Here is a 23,709-nt window from a genome sequence, read left to right on the forward strand (position 1 = left end):
ACAGTGAAGGTGAATGGTGTGCGTTTGTCCCTGATGAGCAGCCGTGGCGACAGTGGCAAGGAAAAACTCCCTTAGATGATATGAGGAAGAAACCTTGAGAGGAACCAGACTCAAAGGGGAACCCATCCTCATATGGGTGACATCAAAAGTTTGGTCATAAATCTTTCAACAATACAGAACAATTTGTGATCATCATAGATCCAGCATCAGCTTCTCCATGCCAGGGCCTTTAAACACTCGGCATCTACTTCTCCATGATCATCCATAGGTCCATAATCTTCACGAGGTGGGACGTGACTGGAGCTGGCCAAACCTCAGGAAGCCTCGGGATGGGGAGAGAAAGAGAAGCAGTGGAGAGGAATTAGCGTAGCTGCTGTTCATGATATTAACAGCACAAGTTGATAATGTGCATGTGATCAGATGTTCTGGAGCACAAGGTTGTGATGTGATGTGCGTGATGTGTGTTATGTGTAGGCTTTGCTAAAAAGATATGTTTTTAATCTACACTTAAACTGGGAGAGTGTATCTGAACCCCGAACACTGTCAGGAAGACTATTCCAGAGTTTAGGAGCTAAATGTGAAAATGCTCTACCGCCTTTAGTGGACTTTGCTATTCTAGGAACTACTAGAAGCCCAGAGTTTTGAGATCTCAGGGAGCGTGACGGATTGTAGCGTGTTAAGAGACTGGATAGATACATGGGAGCCAAACCATTTAGTGCTTTATAAGTGAGTAGCAGTAGTTTGTAGTCTATTCGAAACTTAATAGGAAGCCAATGTAGGGACGATAAGATTGGGGTTATATGATCGTATTTTCTTGACCTAGTAAGAACTCTTGCTGCGGCATTCTGAACTAACTGAAGCTTGTTTATTAATGATGCAGGACATCCACCTAGTAATGCATTACAGTAGTCTATTCTAGAGGTCATAAACGCATGGACGAGCTTCTCTGCATCAGATATAGATAACATATTTCTTAGCTTAGAAATATTTCTAAGGTGAAAGAAGGCTGTTTTTGTAACTTGATTGATGTGATTTTTAAAAGATAAGTTGCTGTCTAAAATAACTCCCAGGTCTTTTACCGTTGAACTAGTAGTTACAGAACAACCATCTAAATGCAGGCTGAGATGCTGGAGCTTCTGTGTACTATTTTTTGGGCCGATGAGCAAAATCTCCGTTTTATCAGGATTTAATAGCAGAAAGTTATGGGTCATCCAATCTCTTATTTCTTCAACACACTCAGTTATGCGAGCTAATTGAGCTGTATCGCCTGGTTTGGATGAAATATATAGCTGGGTATCATCAGCATAACAATGGAAGCTAATTCCATGCCTTCTAATAATATTTCCTAATGGAAGCATGTATATTGTAAAAAGCAGGGGTCCCAGAACTGACCCTTGTGGCACGCCATAATTTACTAGCATTATCCTGGATAGCTCTCCATTTAAATCTACGAAATGGTAACGATTGGACAGGTAGGATTTAAACCAGCTTAATGCCTGTCCCTGAATACCGATGTAATTCTGTAAGCGATCGAGGAGAAGATCATGATCTATAGTGTCGAACGCAGCACTAAGATCTAGTAAAACTAATAGGGAGATGTAGCCTTGGTCTGAAGCTAAAAACAGGTCGTTAGTGATTTTAACTAGAGCAGTTTCTGTGCTATGATGGGGCCTAAAACCTGACTGAAACTCTTCAAAGATATTGTTCTCCTGCAAGTGGTTACATAACTGGGCAGCGACAATCTTTTCTAAAATCTTAGACATAAATGGGAGATTTGAAATTGGTCTGTAATTCGATAGCGTGTTTGGATCCAGATTAGGTTTTTTAATGAGGGGCTTAATAACTGCTAACTTGAGGGATTTAGGGACATGACCTAACGATAGTGAGGAGTTAATAATATTTAAAAGAGGCTCACCAGCTGTATATAACACTTCCTTCAGTAGTTTAGTGGGAATTGGATCTAACTGACATGTTGTTGATTTAGCTTTCATAATAGCATCATACAGCTCTTCCTGTCCTATACATGTAAAACAGTGTAGTTGTGGGGTTGTAAGTACGATTGTGTCAGGAGATGCTGTCAGAGGTTGAACTGCCACAATTGTTTTTCGAATGTTATCTATTTTTTCAGTGAAGAAATTCATAAAGTCTTCACTACTAAACTGTGATGGAACACATTTTTCAGATCCCTGATTTGTTGTTAATTTAGCGACTGTACTGAAAAGGAACCTGGGATTGTTTTTGTTATTTTCTATGAGTTTGCTCAGGTGTTTAGCTCTAGCAGCTTTTAGCGCCTGTCTGTAGCTAAGCATACTGTCTTTATACGCAATTCTAAATACCTCCAATTTAGTTTTCCTCCATTTTCTCTCCAGATTACGTGTTGTTCTCTTTAGGGCATGCGTATGACTATTATACCAAGGTGCAGTTGCTTGTTCTCGAACCTTTTTTAACCGGATCATCACACATAAAGTCTAATACAGCTGGTGGCATGCTCTTATGGGAAACTAATCAATGCCAGGATAGTGTTACGTATTAACTGGATTATAGTAACACAATTTCATTGTGTTACTATAACAGCACATCCTAAAGTTTTTTTTGTTGTTGTTGTTGTTGTTGTTCCATTAAAACACAATTATTGCAATTTATTAACAAATTACATTTTATACCTTTTCTTTAGTTTATTGGCAATTTTTAATGTTGTGGAACGTTAGCAAGTTAGTAAAACAATAACAGATTATTTGTTTACCAGTTTATTAGCTAGTTAGAAATATTGTAATCATTTTCCTATAATGGCACATCAGGAAGTGTTCTCTTATTTCACAAAAACAGAAATAAAATGATTTTATAATTAAATAGTATAATTTCAACTAAACTAACTTGCATTATAGCAGATAGAAACCGTTGTTATCTTACAGGGACCTCTTTATATTCTCTGTTGAAGTTACCAAATGGGCAAAAAAAAAAAAAACCTGCATAAAATAAACTTGTATAAACATGTTAAATTTCTTAAATAAAACATCACAAAATATCCCTCTAGTTTTTGGCATTGTCTGTACATTCATTTTACAGCCCTTCACAACTACACATAGAAAACATCTCTTATTATACATCTCACCAAAATCCATAAACATCAGGATGAAAGAAAAATGCTGAACAGTCAGCCAAGCTGCTTTCTAATGCACGCACATCAACTGTCAGTGTTTGTGCTGTCATTTAACTTTGCCGTTTAGATTTGATTGGACTGTGCAATAGCCTAAAGGAATCCCCCTGTGTTATTCCTGTTTTTCCATGTGAGATCTGTTTGCTGTCCCCATGTATGTTCATCAGGCATAGCTAACTCACACGCATGCCACCAGCACAGCATGGCATTTACAGTCCACTGCAACTGGCCTGGTTGGGACAGGAGACACAAACGAAACACACACACACACACACACACACACACACACACACACACACACACACACATATACACAGTGTTTAGGCCCAATCCCAGTAACCCTGCCGGTATGTCCATAGGCCAGTATGCATGAAAAAGAACACGTACGGGTTACTGGACTTTAAACAAAGTTGTACAAAGAAACAAATATGTGGTAAGAGGCGAGTCAGGCATAAGAATTGTTTTAAAAAAACACACTATCTCTCTCTCTCTTGTGTTCTCTCTCACACTGTCTCACTCTCCACACGCAACAATAAGTAGAAATGTAAATAAGATAAAAATATTTTTAAAGGCTTTAAAACTGGCTGGAACTCTATTAAAAATTTGCATTTCTTATATGTAACATTTTTTAAAGAAATCTTAAGAGGCAGAGACAAAAAAGAGAAAGAAAATAGAAGTACAAATACAAGAAACACCCCACCTCCTTATTACATCTACACACTGTTGTGTCTATAGATTTCAACAAAAGATAGCTGTGTGGAAATATTTTCATACAAAGCAAAAATTAGAGAACGTAATTGAGTCCTTGAGGAAAAATAACTCAGCTTAATAACCGGAAAACACCAAATTCAATGCATTAATGAAATCTGTGTTTTGTCTGCATATTAGCGGTGAGAGCAAAAAGTTCAGTGTCTTGTCGAGACCTGGAGTGGACAGGACACTCTGCGTCCTGTAGTCATTACCGTTAGCATACAGAGCTGTCAACAGTGTGGCGAGATACTCTGTAACAATGCCATTTAGCTTGAGATCCTGACCTGCCAGTGAAAATGAGGGCATATACTGGAGAAAAGCACCAAGACCCCCAGCAAAATGGAAAAGAAATGCAGACTGTGGTGGCACTTTTTTTTTCCTTTTACCAGGCCCAGGACTCACACAATAGGCCATGGGACACATCAAATTTGCTTATGCTTGTATATAGCTGTAAGCTATAAGACTGATAAAAATAGAGAAATGAAAGGAGACATGAAGAAGAAAAGGTGAGGAAGGAAACTGTGTCCATTCTCCATAGAGACATTCTGTAATAAATTCAGTACTGAGTATGAATCATTTTATACAAGTTGTCACTCTTGGTAATGTGTGAAATCTTTTTTGCTTTTACACATAAAATCCTTTTTAAACGCATTAGGTATACACTAAAAGCTTGTGATATGCGTTCCTATTTTTATATACAATCATTTCAACTCGCTGGAAATCTCAATTCCAAAATGTAAAGGAAAATCATCAATGGCATTTACTTTTATAGGATAAAGCAAAAATCACAGAATACAATTGCTTTGTCATCTTTATCGCAAAAAAAAAAGAAATACTAGTACAAGAGGTCAGAAGATTAAACTCCTTACAAAAATAGGCTAATCAGAATTATAATCAGAATCAGGATGACTCTCACACACAAGGAATTTGGTTCCAGCTGTTAGTGACTCTCAAAGTACAAACATGAATACATTCAGCTTGGACTATACAAGACAAAACAGACTTGACAAGACAAAACAGACAATGTTTATAAGCAGTGTACTAGAGGTGTGTACAGCAACAGGGTTAAAGTTTGCTCTAAGTCAGATGATTTTTCAAAAAAAAAAAAAAAATATTAAATACAATTGGGTACTGACTTTATTGTTTTTCTTATTACCGAAATACACTATCGTGAAACAACCTGAATAATTGAACTTTCTATCCAGTACAATACTGTTCTAAATAAAGGTTTGAAATTATACATCCCTTTCAGTTTAACAATTTATTATTATTTATCATGTAATCGCCCTGAAACCTCTGCTCAAATGGAAAATGTTTTGAAGTAAGAGTAAAACTTTTAACGGTTAATTAAGAGTCTCATTTCACTGATATGCAATGCAGCGAAGCAACTCAGCAAGAATAAGTTAAGAAAATAAAGGAGCACCTTTCTGAGGCAAGATGCACGTTAGCGACGCTGCCAGTGCAAACAGACAATGAACCGTTTTGGATCTAGCTGTTTGTTAGAAATGTGTGGTTAGAGCGGCTATTGTTGTGCAGCCGGGCATAACAGGGGCTGGTCCTATTGTTTGGCATGGGTTTAAAATCAGCCACCTGGTTATCAGTATCCAGCACAGCCTGATGCTCCACCCAGCACACCTCAGTGCCAGCCATGACCTGGCCACAGCCATTCAGATCAACACATTCAGAGATTTATTCAAGATGCACATACAAGCATTCATGTCTAATCTCACACCTTCGCTTAGCCTTTCGCTCTCATGCTCACTAACAGTCATTAATTCCCATTCATTCATTCACCTTCTATATTCTGCTGGTCTTGTCTGAGCTCATATATCACCTGTCTGGCCTACATTTTAATTCATTACATCCCATTAGAGTGTGTGCCGTTTAATATACAGGAAGCTCGACGGGATTAGGACCTAATTAACCTGCCGATCTGCATATGCCAGCAGAAATTGAAGCATCGTGAACGCCTGAGAGAGAGAGAGAGAGAGAGAGAGAGAGAGAGAGAGAAGAGAGAGAGAGAGAGAGAGAGAGAGAGAGAGAGAGAGAGAGAGAGAGAGAGAGAAAAGAGTGAGATGCTACCGCTGTACCTCCAGCACAAGGAAACATATAAGCCTAGGGCAGCCTGTGATATTTTATCTGCCACTCCACTCTAACCTGCGCTACATATAACAGAGAAAAACACAGGGTCAATCATAATCAAAAAGCAGAAGAGGAGAAGACAGTAAGGTAAAAGAGAAAGAAAGACAGTAAGGAGCAAGAAAAAGTCGAGAAGAATAGAAATTGACAGAAAGCTTCCTTCTTCCACCTGCAGTGTCTTTCCATTTCCAGCTCTCAGTCCGGAGCGTGCCGTGCAACCCTAGCTCATTACAGCCACCTTTGTCCCGAGCAGCCGCACCACTACTTCAGTCTCGGCCGGCATTAAAACCAATTAGAAGTGCCTTCATTCTGTCACACTGCTTATTAGAACAGTACATATTCACAGCTCACTAGGACAGAGCCATAATGAGCAGCAAAGAAAAGACTAATGGAGGAGGGTTTTTTTTTTCTGTCCGTTTCCATGACATAAACTCTGGGCATTAATGAGTCAGAGAAAGAAGAGAGGAAATAAAATCATACCGGTTCTGCTTGCAGGTTAGTTTTATGAAGATGCCAGAACCAAATTTGAAGGAAAAAATGATTTCAGCTCGTGCACTGATTGCAGTATGTGTGAAAAACACCACAAGACACGCTCTTGGTTAATACACCTGATCCATCTAATTATGCTATTCAGACGCATGTGAAATAGCATCAGGAGCAATTTATTGTTGAGGATGATTGGGGGATTAGACATAAAGGGAATCCTATTGAGATGGTCTGGGATTTACTTTCAATCTATATCTTAAATGTATCATTTACAAATAATCACCATCTCAGTAACTGCTTAGTTATAACTGTAATTAGACTCTTGTATTCATTTATGAGGCTTGTTAATATCAACAGTCCACTACAATGCTCTTTTTGGTCACAACTTTATTATACCTGCTACTGTAGCTGTATAGAAATATAAAAAGTTAAAGATGCAGCTAGTGATGTTGTCTTTCTAATGTGTAAAATAATATACAGTGCAACCTTGATACTCGTGGGGGTTACGTTCTATGACCCCTTGCGAGTAACAAAAACACGTGAGGTTTTGACTCTCTCCTTTTGATGGGTCCTTTTTAAAGGGGAATTGTACATGCACTGTATTGTACACTCAACAGAAATTGTGAATTACCTGTCATAAATTTTTTATTTACTACTTAAAATGAATAATACAATAATAAATTAGTTTTTCAACCATTTTTATGTAATTTATTAGTACAAAGTTACTCTTAGTCCAAATGAAAAGTCGCAAACTATCGAGGTCATGAGTGTCAAGATCGGGAGTATCGAGGTTCCACTGTGTTAACTAGCTAGCTAGCCAGCTTGATAATTAGCATCAATTGTTTGTTTAGCATTCTAACCCTAGATTTCTTTCATGATACATTTAAAGCAATTTGATGTGTAACTTTTAAATAATTCAAAGAGTATTACTATAAACTATTTGTTTAATGCAAAAAAAAATCCTTCCTCAAATCAAGAACTGTGTTTTAGCATTGAAGTGAATCTAGTGAATGCCTCCCCGGCCAGGCTTAAAATACTTCCTACTGTAAATGCATTTAAAATGACTCCCAAAATGCTCAGGATGTTATCTTGAATTCAGTGTGTCCACTGTAGCACAACAATGAGCAAAAAAATGTATACCAATACCCTGCATAGAGGGGGGAATAAACAGCTCAGCTGTGGCACAAATCCAAACTTCACGCAAGAATTAAAGAGTTGTGATTCTGACAGCTTTCAGCAGCTCTTGGAATAGACTTCCCCTTCACAGGGCGAGTAATAGGGCTACGCTAAAATCCCCTTTAGCCCTTCAAGCGCAAAATAAAAAAATGCCGAGCCTGCCGGTACCTGATTCAATCAAGTGTGCTACATTGTATACCCATGGGCTACGAGCAGTGACAGGGGAAAGCCGACTTGCGCTTTAATTAATAACGTAATGCGCTATACTCAAAAGCTAGGCCTTTGGCGTTTCTGGGTTGCCTCTCTCTCTCTCTCTCTCTCTTTCTCTCTCTCTCTCTCTTTCTCTTTTTTTCTGTGTGTTTCTTGTAAACACTTTCAAGACAGCAGCCATGATGCTTGGAGGCCTTTTTCCCTGCTTTTGCTCACTCATTCTGAAAGTATACAATTGCATTTGATATATTATGTGCTGTGCTGTGACTCTGTGGATTGCAACAAAAAAAAATATATATATATATATAATATTTTAATAATATTATATATATATATATATATATATATATATATATATATATATATATATATATATATATATATATATATAATATATATATATATATATATATATATAAAATATTATTAAAAATATTATATTATAGTTTTTTATGTTGAAATAATGAGATATATAAAGATGAATATTCAGTTATGAGTTTAAGCTTTTCGCTAAGCGTATGGCAGAGTGGTTCCAGGTAGAAAGCTAAAAACATGTAACTGTTTTAAACATGTAACATGTAAGTGTAACCTGTGATAAACTATTACCTATTCGAAGAACTTATGGAGAAATACCAAGTGTCAAAACAACCAATAAAGAGCCAATTAATGTTGATAGAACAAATGGAAAAACCTTAACTGTTTAAAAGAACCAAGAAAACCCATAATTTATCAAAAAGACCAGTGGACAAGTTTCAACAAGTTTACTTGCACTCTTACCTGTCCAAAAAAAACAGTGGATAACCACCGGAGTCTTGTTTTTATGATTAGATCTACAATCACTAAAACAAAATTTATAAAAAGTGTCATTTATTATTAAATAATGGTGATAATTCTGAACTTTGTCTAAGACAGGAGCGTACAGGTTGCTTGTCAATAGATCGTTCAAAATTCACTGACAATGTTTTATGAAGAGCATTTGTATTAGTAATGGCTTAATATTTAGTACATACTGTATTCACAGTAAATATATTATTTTGAATACTATATTAGAAAATTCCCCAAACGTAAACACTGTAACTTGAAATTATGAGAGGTATGTTTTCCACAAGAGAAGATAGCAAATGATTATTCTAGCCCTAGGAGTATAGCCGTCTCCCTTTGCTCTGTCAAAAGGTCAATTATGGCCCGGGTGTGCCACATGGCTCATAGTGACCTGGAAGGACCAGGCGCGACCCCACTACCACAGGCACCAACCACTGGATCATCTAACATGCATGCAGCCTCAAGCAATGGAAATCTGACATTTGCCCTCATTCAAATGAACAAAAACAATATGCAGCTCAAGCCGGCGCACACCCTGGGCCAACTCTAAACACACAGGGACATAAGGGAGGGGCAGACACGTGCTCATCCTCTGCCTCTAGGATCATGGCTTCTCTAGCTTATGTAAAATCAAGCAGATTCCTATGGATAGGTGAGCTGGTTTCTACTTAAACAACTAGACAGAAAGGGTCAAATGGAAGAAAAAAGTTGACCATGTCCCCTTTGGACTGAGGATCTTCTATTGTGTGTGCAATATGAGTTTAATCAAAGGTTCTGCAGGAAATAAAATCAAAACACTAATGTCAAATTTTCAGTCCACACACTTCGGCTTACCATAAAAATAGACTTCTGGCTATACCATGCTCTTTATGAAATCTGTTCACAACAAGTCCACTATAAGCATCCATTTAAAGAAATATTTGAATATATTATTTAAAACGAGACATACGTAAACAGGCTCCCAATGCATAAAAAAGCCTGCATCATTTGTTTCATTACTTAGTTAAAAAATATGGGTCCTAATCCAAAGATCAATGTACTATTCCAATAAAACATTCTGACAACAATGCATTTTCATTCAAGTCTCCTCTGAAAGTGTTGGAACAGCAAGGCCAATTCTTGTTTTTTTGCTATACACTAAAGACATTTGCTGAACCACTGACATCTATAAACCACTTCAGCTTTCTGTTTTTGTTTGTTCCTGATGACTGACTTGGCCAGTCCAAAACCTTCCACTTTTCCCAACCATAAAAGTATTTTTCTGCAGACTTCTGATTTCATTCTGTTGCCACCATTATGAGTTTCATCATCACCAAAAATTTGTGAGCTACTATGCAAGCCCAAGCCATGATACTACCTCCACTGTGCTTGATTGATGAGCATTTATGTTTTGGATCATGAGCAGATCCTTTCTTTCTCCACACTGGTCTTTTAATTACTTTGGTAATTTGGTTAAAAGGTTAATCTTGGTTCCAAATCTTTTGTGGCTCATCTCCTAATTTTTTCATGAATTCCAATCTGACCTTCAGATTCTTACTGTGGATGAATGATTGGCATCTTGTGGTTTGACTTCTATAATTCTGCTCTAGAAATCTCCTTGGCAGAAATGGCAAATTGTGATGCCTTCATTGCCTTTAACCATGCCAACATGGCAAATTTTTTAACTGCTATGGTTTACTTATCTTACATGTTCAATCTCCATTGTTAGTATACCATATTGTTGTACTGGTTATTCTTCCAGGAAAGGAGTTTCTCTCTTTTCTCAGCTACAAAATTCATTCGCAGTTCCTAATTCACAACAGTAACTAAAGTAGTATTAGCACCAGCATACAGTAAGGAAAATAAGTATTTGAACACCCTGCTATTCTGCAAGTTCTCCCACTTAGAAATCATGAAGGGGTCTGAAATTGTCATCATAGGTGCATGTCCACTGTGAGAGACATAATCTAAAAAAATAAATCCGGAAATCACAATGTATGATTTTTTAACTATTTATTCGTATGATACAGCTGCAAATAAGTATTTGAACACCTGAGAAAGTCAATGTTAATATTTGGTACAGTAGCCTTTGTTTGCAATTACAGAGGTCAAACATTTCCTGTAGTTTTTTTACCAGGTTTGCACACACTGCAGGAGATATTTTGGCCCACTCCTCCACACAGATTTTCTCTAGATCAGTCAGGTTTCTGGCCTGTCACTGAGAAACACGGAGTTTGAGCTCCCTCCAAAGATTCTCTATTGGGTTTAGGTCTGGAGACTGGATAGGCCACGCCAGAACCTTGATATGCTTCTTACAGAGCCACTCCTTGGTTATCCTGGCTGTGTGCTTCGGGTCATTGTCATGTTGGAAGACCCAGCCTCGACCCATCTTCAATGCTCTAACTGAGGGAAGGAGGTTGTTCCCCAAAATCTCACAATACATGGCCCCGGTCATCCTCTCCTTAATACAGTGCAGTCGCCCTGTCCCATGTGCAGAAAAATACCCCCAAAGCATGATGCTACCACCCCCATGCTTCACAGTAGGGATGGTGTTCTTGGGATGGTAGTCATCTTCCTCCAAACACGTTTAGTGGAATTATGACCCAAAAGTTCTATTTTGGTCTCATCTGACCACATGACTTTCTCCCATGACTCCTCTGGATCATCCAAATGGTCATTGGCAAACTTAAGAAATGCCTGGACATGTGCTGGTTTAAGCAGGGGAACCTTCCGTGCCATGCATGATTTCAAACCATGACATCAGTGTATTACCAACAGTAACCTTGGAAACGGTGGTCCCAGCTCTTTTCAGGTCATTGACCAGCTCCTCCCGTGTAGTTCTGGGCTGATTTCTCTCCTTCCTTAGGATCATTGAGACCCCACGAGGTGAGATCTTGCATGGAGCCCCAGTCCGAGGGAGATTGACAGTCATGTTTAGCTTCTTCCATTTTCTAATGATTGCTGCAACAGTGGACCTTTTTTCACCAAGCTGCTTGGCAATTTCCCCGTAGCCCTTTCCAGCCTTGTGGAGGTGTACAATTTTGTCTCTAGTGTCTTTGGACAGCTCTTTGGTCTTGGCCATGTTAGTAGTTGGATTCTTACTGATTGTATGGGGTGGACAGGTGTCTTTATGCAGCTAACGACCTCAAACAGGTGCATCTAATTTAGGATAATAAATGTAGTGGAGGTGGACATTTTAAAGGCAGACTAACAGGTCTTTGAGGGTCAGAATTCTAGCTGATAGACAGGTGTTCAAATACTTATTTGCAGCTGTATCATACAAATAAATAGTTAAAAAATTATATATTGTGATTACTGGATTATTTTTTTAGATTATGTCTCTCACAGTGGACATGCACCTACGATGACAATTTCAGACCCCTCCATGATTTCTAAGTGGGAGAACTTGCAAATTAGCAGGGTGTTCAAATACTTATTTTCCTCACTGTAAGACCTGGCAAATAACACATTTCACACATATAGTTTTTAATCTAAAATATGAAATCTGATCAGAGGAAGATGAAAATGAGCTCTCTAACTGATGTGTATAGAAGATATATATAGAGTGTGTATTTATAAAATGAGTGTGGTTTCTATGGGATCTATTACCACAAGCAAAGCAAGAATAAACAAAACTTATATCTATGCTGTGTCTGAACTGTCACTTATTTAAAATTAATAATGTACATTAAGCCATGCATTGAATAAAAAATTATTCAGTACAGATATACAGTATATAGTTAACAGGCAGAGGTTTATTGTTTTTACTATATACCAATGCAGTAAATAAGGGTCATCAAGAAAGCCTTAACGTAAAGCATTAGTGATTTTCATTATTTTTCTCATATCTAAAGGAACATACAAAGGAACATACTCAACAAACATACAGTACTTACAGTATTTCATTTGTACATACCAGTGTAAAAAATCTTTTTTCATCAGTTTAAATTTAAAGAATCAATGACATTTCTTTGTTCATGTAATGTCTAATTTGTCTATTGTATTAAAAAAAAAAATCATAAGAAGCCACATTTAGTAAACCCAATTACTGTAATGGCTATCAGCTCAATTGTAAATAATAATAATTAAAAAATAAAACTCCCACAATCTTTTATCAAACTCCAAAATCATGAGTAATACTATGAAATATATTGTCATCATCAAAACAATAAAAATGTCAAACACCTTTAATCCAACAGTTGTCTCGAGATTATTACAGGTATTATAATAAATAAAGCCCACCTTTGACAATACACTAATTGTGGTGTATGACAAAGTACATGCAGTTTCGTTTTTGTATGGATATACTTCAAATGTCTACTGGTATTTTGGTACTTTTATGCCATTACAAGCCATTTATAAAGCCTTTCTTGGTTGTCTTATAGCTTCTTTACACTTGTTTCTTTCCTAACAAAGTACTTCTTTTCATATTGTAAAACGATTCATTTTTATAACATACTTTTAAGTAATATTGCCTTAATATGCATTTATTAGTGAAAATGGGTATGTATGAATGGGCATGCTCAACCATGTCTTGCACAAAGCTAAGGTGTAGACCTTTTTACACAGCAGTCATTTTGACATGAAGCAGTAGGACAAATACAGGTGTTAGCCATGACATTAATTATGGTTTCTATTTCATTTCATTTAGGTTTACGAGTGCCAGAATCCTGCTATTGCTCAAGTGTAAGAAGAGGTTATACTGAATACATGCCACTTTAGCCTATATGTTTTTTTTTGGTGGGGTATGATTCTGTTTTTCAATACTGCATTCAAATTTCCTAAATGTTCTGTGTTTATTCTACTAAAAAGTCTGAAAAATAATTATTTACGGACATTGCTGAAACAAGAAATCTAATGGTGGCTTAGGACAAAAATTAGATAATGACCATGAATAGTTCTTAATAGCATAACTAGTCATTTACTAGTCCATAACTAGTCATTTACAAATGCAGTCATAGGTCATTAATTATTCTCATTTCTTATATTTGTAAGTGTAACCAGTATTTATTAATTATTATTATTTCTTTTTTTTTACATTTAATCAATATACATAGGTGCAAGTGTCACTTTATACCACACTCTAATGCACATGGACACTTACGCATCCATCCCCGTCTAGAATTCGTGTAATACATATATTTTCTATACTTGATACTTTTTTATTTATCTACTTTATATTTCATCCTTATATTCTATTACTTTTTTTTATGTATAATGTTGGACAGTCATATAAAGCATTTCACTGCATGTCATACTCTGTATGTATGTGTATGTGACAAATAAAATTTGAAATTTGAATTTGAAATTAAATTATATACTTAATTAATTATATAATTAACATAATTAAGTGTTAACGCCAATCATTAGGCAAATTATTTAGCCAACTGTAAATGAAAACATGGCTATTGACATTAGTTTACTACCCTAAACTGTTAAAAATGTGTGTAAAGCGAGTCATTTACTCAAGTTACAAATCACATAACCACTACTGAGTCTACTATCTTAATCATGGCTTCATCAATACTAAACATCAATTCTAGACTGAGAGAAAGGTTCACAGCATGTGCGCTATTCTCCTTGTGGAGGTCATTGAGAGTTTCCATGTGGTTCTTGTCTGGAGAAAGGAGCATGCCCGAGGCTCTTCCTCTCTACTTAAATGTTTATCTGTGTGGATGAGCTTCCTTTCTCTGTCTCTCTGTCTGTGGAGGTACACAGGTCTCCGATCAGCACACATCAGGACATAAGGGCTCTTATGACTGCGGGCAATCTGCTCAAACACATGAACGCAAGCTACCACAGCACAAAGGTTGTGCATATACTGTAATCATGCATACACACTCACACAGGCATTTACACACAAGTCCATTTTCCATCTTTTCATCATTCCCCATCAGACTTTTGTAATATTCCGCTGCTACATCATACACAGAGGTATATTACAAATCTTTGCCCGGCACAAACACAATCCAATCATTCTCGCCATAAACACGGAAAACTGAGCGATGGATACCGCGTGAGCAATGTGCTCGAATTGTTATTTTTCACGTTCTAATTCAGCGGGAACACAAACCGGCACCTATATCAGATTGGTTTTGTGCATGTGTAGCCTGCAGCCATTCTCTACATGCTGATATTACTTTTATATAAAGATTGCTGGCAATAACCAACCAGAAGGGTCTCAGTGCATTCTGCTGCATCTCTCTCTCTCTCTCTCTTTCTCTTTCTCTCTCTCCCCCTCTCTCTCTCTCGTTCTCTCTTTCCAGAAAGCTTCAATCGGAGGGAAGAAATAAATGTAGTTATCTAGCTCTGTCAACTGTAAACTCTTATTGATTTAACAAATGAAATTTGTTCAAGCTGATCGATCAAACACATTATCTTTTCGTCTCCCCTCTCAGTCTCTTTCCTTCACTCCATTAACGTCTACAGAAGTGACTCCAGCGGCGATATCGATAACCGCAGTCTCTACAGTGAGCGCCCTTGTCTGTGGAAAAAAAAAGCCGCAGGGCGATTAAAAAACACAAGCACTCGCACTTAAAGGTAATGGAGCAGGGTCCCGACTAACGGCACAAAGCCCGGAGTCCTGAAAACAATTCCCTCCCTCCTTTCCTTCACAATCCCTATGCTTTCTCCCTATCCTCTTCGTGTCGGCTAAAGCCTTCCAGCTGGCACGAAACGAACGCTTGGCAGGTCACAGGAACATGAGATTTAAACCTATATTGGCCTTGTTACTCTTTCTCAAGTATCAGACAACTCCAGCCACGCACAGGGGACGTGTGAGAGAAGAACAGAGGGGATTCGGTAGTGTTTTTGAGCTCGTGCTGGCTACAGGCCCAAGGACTTGGTCAATTTGAAGTCATAAAAGAAAAGGAAGTTCAGGAAAGACATTTCCTGTACAAGAGGATAAGAGAAACAAAGTAATAAATACATCAAATCAGTGTTTAGGATGTTCATATTAGTCACATCTTTGTACAGTTCGGTGTAGAATGTGTAGCTTTCTATAGTGTATATATTGTAGCCATAGCTTACATAATCCTATGCATGTTATGCTAATACCGGTATCTTCAAGATGAACATTGTAATACAACAAGGTCCAACTAAGATTTTATTTAAAATGATTAAATACTTTTATGTCTGCCATATTTGGTTATAGATAAAAAAAATTATTTAATGTTTGAAAAATTTAAATTTTTTATGATTTTTGTCTTGTACAGTGTACTCAAGATGTCTTCTAAGAATTTGAGAAGAAGGTAAGGCAGAACAGATCTTTTTAACAGGTGCCTCCAGGGATATCAGCAACAATAATCCACTAACCAGTAACAACATCGACTGGTTGTTGTGCATGAGAAAGCATACACATGCTGTCTCTTGAATTTGCTCACACTTTCACTCATGAATGAGGCTGTCGTGGACAATTTGGCCGTAAATGTTGCCCCTAACCCGTATTAACATCTGTAGTGAATCATAAAACAATTTTTTATTACATACAAAATATTTATTTTTTTATTTATTAAATACAAAGAATTAAAAACTACCTAAAATAAAAATTTAAATAAATATATTCTGTCAGTGTGCTTGAACTTCCAGACATTCACGCCATCAAATTTACTCGGTTTGGTTAATTTGCTCATTTTGGTTTTGGCAAAACTTCTTTCCCAGAGTCACTGTATTTACTGTACACTGTATCACATTAGTCAGTGTAGCAGATGTATGTTCAAAATCAGAGTGGGTACAAACTATTCAGTTCACTATACAGGAGGTAGGGAGTGGTTTCAGACACAGATACAGTGTTTGTATTTATCAGAAGGTGGATATATAATTTGCATTAATTGAACTAATGAGCATTGTCTATGTTGTTTAGTTTGAGTTTTTAACATACTCATATAACGAAGTATTTGAGAGTCCTGTTTGTTTTGTACATAATTCACCCTTGATGATGCTGCCAAGCAAACAGTCTTGTGTGCTTGTGCTAATGCCATTTAGTTTTGCCATTTTGCTAATGCTATATATTGGCTTCCTTTTTAATGGACCTTTTGAAACTTTAAATATTGACCGCACTCCGTACTCACTTTTTGTATAATCAAACATCTTACAAATCTCATATATGTTTTTTTTATTATTTTTTTGTTTTTTAAAGAAAACAGCTAAGAACTCCAGCCCAAGTTCTCAGAGTTTCATTAGAGTTCTGCAATCACTCTTTAATCATTCTCCATGTCATTTGGTTTGAGGTAAAGCCTGTAGTGGTGCATTGGTGAAATTTGTGGGAGGTTTATAATGAAAACAGAGGTACCTCAAAATACGAATTTGATTCGTTCCGGAAAATTATTCGCACTCTGAAATATTGGTATACTGATACGAATTTCCCCATAAGATATAATGAAAATTGGGATAATTCATTCCGAACGACTCCAAACATTAAAATAAAAATACAACCATTATGCACTAATATTATTTAGTATTTACCATTTAATAAAGGTGCGTTAACATCTAAAAGAGGAAAACAGTATCTTTACTGGGTACTATACCTTTGAGAAGAGTGAATGCTGGAATGATGGAGATGACGTTCGGAGGAGAAGGAGGGAGAATTATTGTTTGGAAGGAGACGAATATCCTTCCACTATATTTATCGGGCAGACTGTCACCCAAATCACTGTTATCACTTATTTTTGGGGGGTTTTTTTATACACTTTGCTTCGTTTCACTGCTTTCACTACTTTTGCCTTTTTCAACTTAAAAAAAAAATTTTTCAATTAAAATAGCACTGAAGTATGACTAAAACTGAAGTAAATATTAACGAAAACAAAGACACAGCAATAAAAACAGCGCTAAGACAGTGCACTAACTATGATTTAAAGACGCAAACTGAGGCCTGAGAGGCCTGGGAGCGTTCCATTTTTAGCCTGTGAGATTCGGATGATTCGTATTCTGAATTTTTATGTGTAAACCGAAATGAAAATTTTTATGATTTTCGATTCGTAGTCATATTCAGAGGTACCACTGTATTAGTGCAACAGGTTAGAAACAGGTTTAGTTTGAGGCATGGGGAATCCATTTGGTTAAGCAAATGGATCAAACTCTACTAAACCTAGAAAGATCTGTAAAGAAAATCACTCAAATGTACTCTATACAGTCTAAGGTAAGAGAATTCCTACAAAATATCAATATCATCTGTATTTCTTTTAATAGAGAAGTGCACAACTAACTCAAATTGTTTAATCCACCTTTTAAAAATGCTTTAAATGTACATAAAATAATATAGTATATGTTAATTCTATATCAAGTAATGTGTAATATGATTACAATTTACACTTATTCTTTAAATAATTTATGATTAGTCACACTGTATGAGATCCTAATAAAATCTTTGTGAAATTGTAGTATAATAGACTGTGATGACATTCTATGATAGACGTAATTAAAGGGAAATTAATCTGTGTGTTGGACATTTTATACCGTTTATTAAATGCACATTGGGCCTTAAATCTAATGTCTCGTTCGTTCAAAGATACAAAGGATGTAATATTCCTCTACAATTACTTTACAGTAAAAAAAAAAAAACATTTATTTTTTGCTCAAATAATCTAGTGTTTGTATGCACTTTGATAAAACAATTAATTATGAGTTAGACATCGTTTGTAATGTCTGTTTGACCACTTGACCAATTAGCTGAACCCTTATACTATTTGCATTGGTATGCAACACAAGTTCTAAAACAAAATTATTATTCGGTCTAATAAAAACTTCCCCTATGTTTTTCCACCTGGAAATCTGAGTTGTCACCAAAGCAAATTACCCACAAAACCTATCCACCACTACCTCTGTCCTCCCAACCTGATAGTCTTTTATTATGGAGAATGATTTTAAAACAACACAGCCAGCTACAACTCAGATTTTCCTTTCTTTCTTTTGCCCCCCCCCACCTTTTTTTTTTTCTCTTGCTGACTCTCTCACCCTCCCTTTACCAGGTTCCTGCCACTATCACTCCTGCTATTGATAAGATGTCTAAATTTATTGCAGAATAATTTGGAGGGAAGAGAGATAAAAGGTTGCTGAATAAAATATGAGCAGCAGGCTGTAAATTGTGGCAATGCATATCATTTCATTCAAATGTAGGACGCAATTACCATCTGCGACGCTCATCAGCACCTTCCTTTATGACTTAATTATATGTTTAATGCTATCAGATCAAGGAAAGGGCAAAACAGATGAATGAGGGAGAGAGGGAGAAAAGATTCCGCAACAAGACAAAAGGCATATGAAAAAGTAGCATAAAGGAAGGAATTGATTTCATTTACTGGCAAATAGAAAAAGTTAATTTAGACACAATGCGGGCTCATCTCCACTGCTGGTGTACGATAATAAGAGGCATGTTTGCCAATAGAAATTTAACAAAGGGAGTCAAGTTCTTCAAAACTGACATGTCTTCCTGCATTGATTGATACCTCAGATGAGAAAAATACCTCAGATGACATTTTTTTTCTCCTCAGGATCAGTTGCAGTGTAATATGATTAAAGCATAACATTAGTTGGATTCGTGGTGGGAAATACTAATCAAGCCTTTATAGCTTTTTATTCAGATATTTATAATCCTAGTTACCTAGGTCTGGCCATTGCAACACATTGACTCTGTTCTTTTTCATTCATTCTATTGAAAATGTGCAGGTTTGCTTGGAATCACTGTCCTGTTGCATGAGCTGTTTGACTGTAGAATACTTTTATATATTTGACAATTGTTATGAGGCGTTTGTGCTAATATGCTGTGTATTATGGCCAAACATCTCCACTTTGGGCTTTTCTGTCCTAAGGACCTTGTTCCAGATGTCTTGTGAGGCATTCTCTTGGCAGCCCCCTTTCAAACAAACCTTAACTTTCTCTTTTAATATGCTAACTGAGGCCTGTAGTGTCTAATAGGTAACTCTTGGCTCTTTTTACAATTTTAATAAGTATTGCATGATGTGACCTTGGGGTGAATTTGCTGGGACGTCCACTCCTGGGAAGATTGTCAACTGTTTCGAATCCCTGTAAAATGATGAGCTTTAAATTGTTTGAAAATGGCCTTATAACCCTTTCCATTTTGATTAGTAGCAACAGTTGCTTCTCTAAGATCATTGCTGATATTTATCCTTCTTGGCATTGTGTTAACACAAAGACCATCAAACTGCTAAAAATTTGAATTTTACAGAGGAGGTCACATGAAGATAACTTAATCAAGGACATTTGATTAGCAGCACCTGTTGCTTAGCCTTTTAAATACTATGAAAGGAGTTAGCTTAGTTTTTTTCATTCATCTTTTTTTTTTTTTGGTGTTGGTCATCTGAGGTAGTATTTACCTCATTTTAATACCTGATAAGGACAGATGATTTTTATTATGTCCTGAAATGTAAAGCCAAGAATTTAAAGATGGTGACTGACTATTGATTGACTATATATCAAGTGGTTTGAACATTTATACTCAGGTTAACCTGATCATTAGGAATCAAGTTGGGCTGGGCACTGGGAATGAGTTTGTTTAGTTTGGCTTGAACATTAGAAATGAAGTGTTAGGAGTTTAGATACTGCTGCAAAGAAAGCCAAGTTAGTTTGATATTTTGGATCCATGCAGATTTGGAAACAAGTTGTCAGGTGGTTGAATATTAGGCATATATTAAGAAATTAGAAAAAAAGCTTTGCTTGGGCCTTTGTTAGCTTGTGCGGTAGTTGCTTGGGTGACTAGGGCATTCAGTAAGGCAGCTAGATTGTCTAGGCTCTTAAAACTTTTAAAACAATACATTTATATAATTTGTTTTGTTCTTTGATCTTTAAGGTTGGTTGGTCATTCATAGTCAGGTTAACCTGGGCATTGTGCATTTGTTTGGTTTGACAAGACTAACTTGAGCATAATGGGTCTTGTTGGTCCACCAACAGTGGGAGCAAGGTTATCTTGGATCCATGTAGAAAACCTGAAGTAAAGTCAGCTGAAATGGGATAATAATGGTCATGTTACCTTGGACATATTGCAGGCATGATAAAATTATAATCAGCAGTTTTGTTGACTTGGGCAATAGAGAGTTTAAATTGGTTATAAAGAATCAAGTTCAATTAGCTTTTTGGTTGGTTATATAATTTCAAACTAGGTTGACTTGCCTAGTTTTTTGTCCTAGGCAACGTTAGCTGGACTGTAGGATTTATCTCTACATATACATAGATACTTAGATGTCAGGTTAGTTGTATTGCATTGTGGGTAAGATGGGTGATTTGCCCTCTAGTTGGAATAAAAACTATAAATTGGTCAATCTCTGACATTAGAATTCAGGTTGACTCGGACATTTGGAACCAGATTTTCAGGATTGGTTCGGCAAATAAAGCAAAGAAGGTGGGTCATTTATAGATAATCAAACTTGAACAGTAGGACTCGGGTTAGCATTAAGATTCAGGTTGATAACCATCAGGGGTCAGGTCTGATATATCGAAGCTTATGCATTAGAAGCCAAAATGAATTGGAAAATAGGATTTTGGACTTGGGCATTTGGAGTCAGGGTGGCTATGGGGCTCCAGGCAGGCTAGAGGGCATAAGAAGAACCATTGACAGAGCATTCCAAACTCTGATACCCCAGCCAACGTTCATTAATGACTGACATTTAACATAGCTGCCATGCCAACCTCTACCATGGCCATCGGACACACAACCCACTTTAATTTATTGGGCTGGCAAACTCACATGAGGGCTAGAGTATAAGTAAAGATCAGGTTTAATCACTATGATTGATGCACAATGGGAGCTTCAAAATAGTTGGAAGTAGTGAAAATATGGAATATATATTTAGTATACATTTTCAATAGATTAAATAACTAGAATGTTATACTGAAATAACATATTTGAGAGTCTGAAAATATGTCAGTAAAAAAGATAATTTTATAGTATTGTAAAGATAACAATATTATTTCAGTGCATTTAATTGTTTCTGAAATAGGCCCTGGATCCCCCGAACCTTGAATAAGCTGAAGTGGCTAATAACAATTAATAAATGAATGAATAAATTATATTACTGATGAACAATTAATGTAATCTGGCTAACAAGAGATAGCACTTTCTTCAATAAAGGTGCATGGTACAAATTACTGCAATTAAAATATGTAAAATATATATTTATATCTGTCAGAACAATACATTCACTGTCCACTTTATTAAGAACAGCCAGGTATCTAATCAGCCAATCATGTGGCAGCAGAATAATGCAATAAAGTTTGCAGATGCAGGTCAAAAGTTTAAATTAAGGTTCACAACAAACACCAGAAGACGGAGAAAAAAGTAATTATTGTGACTTTAACTGTGGCATGGATTCTGCTACCAGATGCACTGGTCTGAGTATTTCAGAAACTGCTAAACTCCTTCTAGAGTTTACACAGAATGGTGAAAAAAAATCCTGAGTAAAGGCTGAAACAATTTGTTTCAGAGAAATTAAAGGAGAATGTCCAGACATGTTTTAGTTGACAGGAAGTCTATAGCTGTAAAACAAGTACTGTTTACAGCAATGGTGAGCAGAGAAACATCTCAGGATGCACAACACACCTAATCTTGAGGTGGATGAGCTATAGAAGTGAAAGACCACATTTTATCAACAGATATTCTGTTCAGACTCTAGAGACTGCTATGTGAGGTCAGCATTAAAAAACAAAAAGTCGAACCAGCCTGCCTTCTTCCAACAACCATACTATGATCAAAGTCAAAGAGATCACACTTTTATATGAACTCTGGACATGTTTCTGCTTCAATTTATCAATTAACGTAAAAAAGTGCTTTGAGTCTCTAGCAATGAATAGATCTACAAATCTACAATAAATCTAAATCAGACTACAACTCATGATTTTTACACAGCAAACTTCGAAAGTATAAATTTAAGTGTTTCAGGAAAAGGTAGGTCTTCAACCGTCGCTTAAAGATTTTCGGACATCTAGGGGAAGCCCACATCTGTAGGATTTCAATTCACCTAGAAGACTGAAAACATGTGTGGCAAGTGAGGCAATTAAAACAATTACATGAGTTAATTGTAAAACAAATTTTATATAAAAAATGAATACAAGTAGATACAACTGTACAGAGATTATAAGGTGCATTACATACAGATTCTTATACGATCTGTTTCTCAGGGTTCTTTTTACTGTCTATATCTCTAAGCTGTACTTGTGTGTCTGATTTGAATGTCTCGAATCAGTGCACACACACACACACACACACACACCGAGCAGTTTTGCAGTATTAAACACCTGGATGTTGCTCCTGTTGCCTCACATCTAAAGAACAAAGGCTCCATCTTGTGGTTTGAGAGAATCGGTTATGCATTGCAGCCGAAAACTCAAATTCAACTGCAATAGGAATCACACACATGGATGCCACATGGGTGTGTTTGTACATTGGAGTGAATTCGATTTGAATTTCAGATTCAACTCACATTTATCAACTTTAATCCCAACAGATACAGTTGTTTATTTACAGAGGTTGATTGCTGTCCTTAAGTGTTCAACAAAACATATTTCACTGGGAATTGTGATTTGATGAAATTGAAATGCAAATCTTGATTGCAAAACAGACAAACATCCATTGGTGGTTACTGTCAGCATTATACGTGTTCAATAAATTATGCTTATAGTATTTATATAGGCTAATAAATTAGGGGATTGATGGATGGATGGACGGACGGACGGACGGACGGACGGACGGACGGACGGACGGACGGACAGACAGACAGACAGACAGACAGACAGACAGACAGACAGATAGATAGATAGATAGATAGATAGATATTTAATTGTTTAAGGTTATTAAAATGGCTTTCATTACACAACCTGTATTCCATAATTTCCCAATATGCATTCAGTAATATAAAATATTCACTAAGCAGCTATACATAAATATGGATGTAAATCTGGATATAAAAATATATGTGTTAAAATATTAAAACATTATGTGTTTCAAGGATATTATGTACTGTATATTGTAAACAAGGGTCCTG

General features: G+C 36.5%; 1 long non-coding RNA gene across 1 annotated transcript in view; it reads right to left on the reverse strand.

Annotated features, from left to right (window-relative positions):
- Positions 1-20,661, reverse strand: part of LOC310724127 — a 35,247-nt gene extending 14,586 nt beyond the window's left edge. The window contains exon 1 of the long non-coding RNA XR_014532964.1: positions 20,590-20,661. This is a non-coding gene — a long non-coding RNA (uncharacterized lncRNA). The remainder of the gene's footprint in view (positions 1-20,589) is intronic.
- Positions 20,662-23,709: the final 3,048 nt, after the last annotated feature.

The sequence above is a fragment of the Silurus aristotelis genome, assembly GCF_946808225.1.
Source record: "Silurus aristotelis genome assembly, chromosome: 3".
NCBI lineage: Eukaryota > Metazoa > Chordata > Actinopteri > Siluriformes > Siluridae > Silurus > Silurus aristotelis.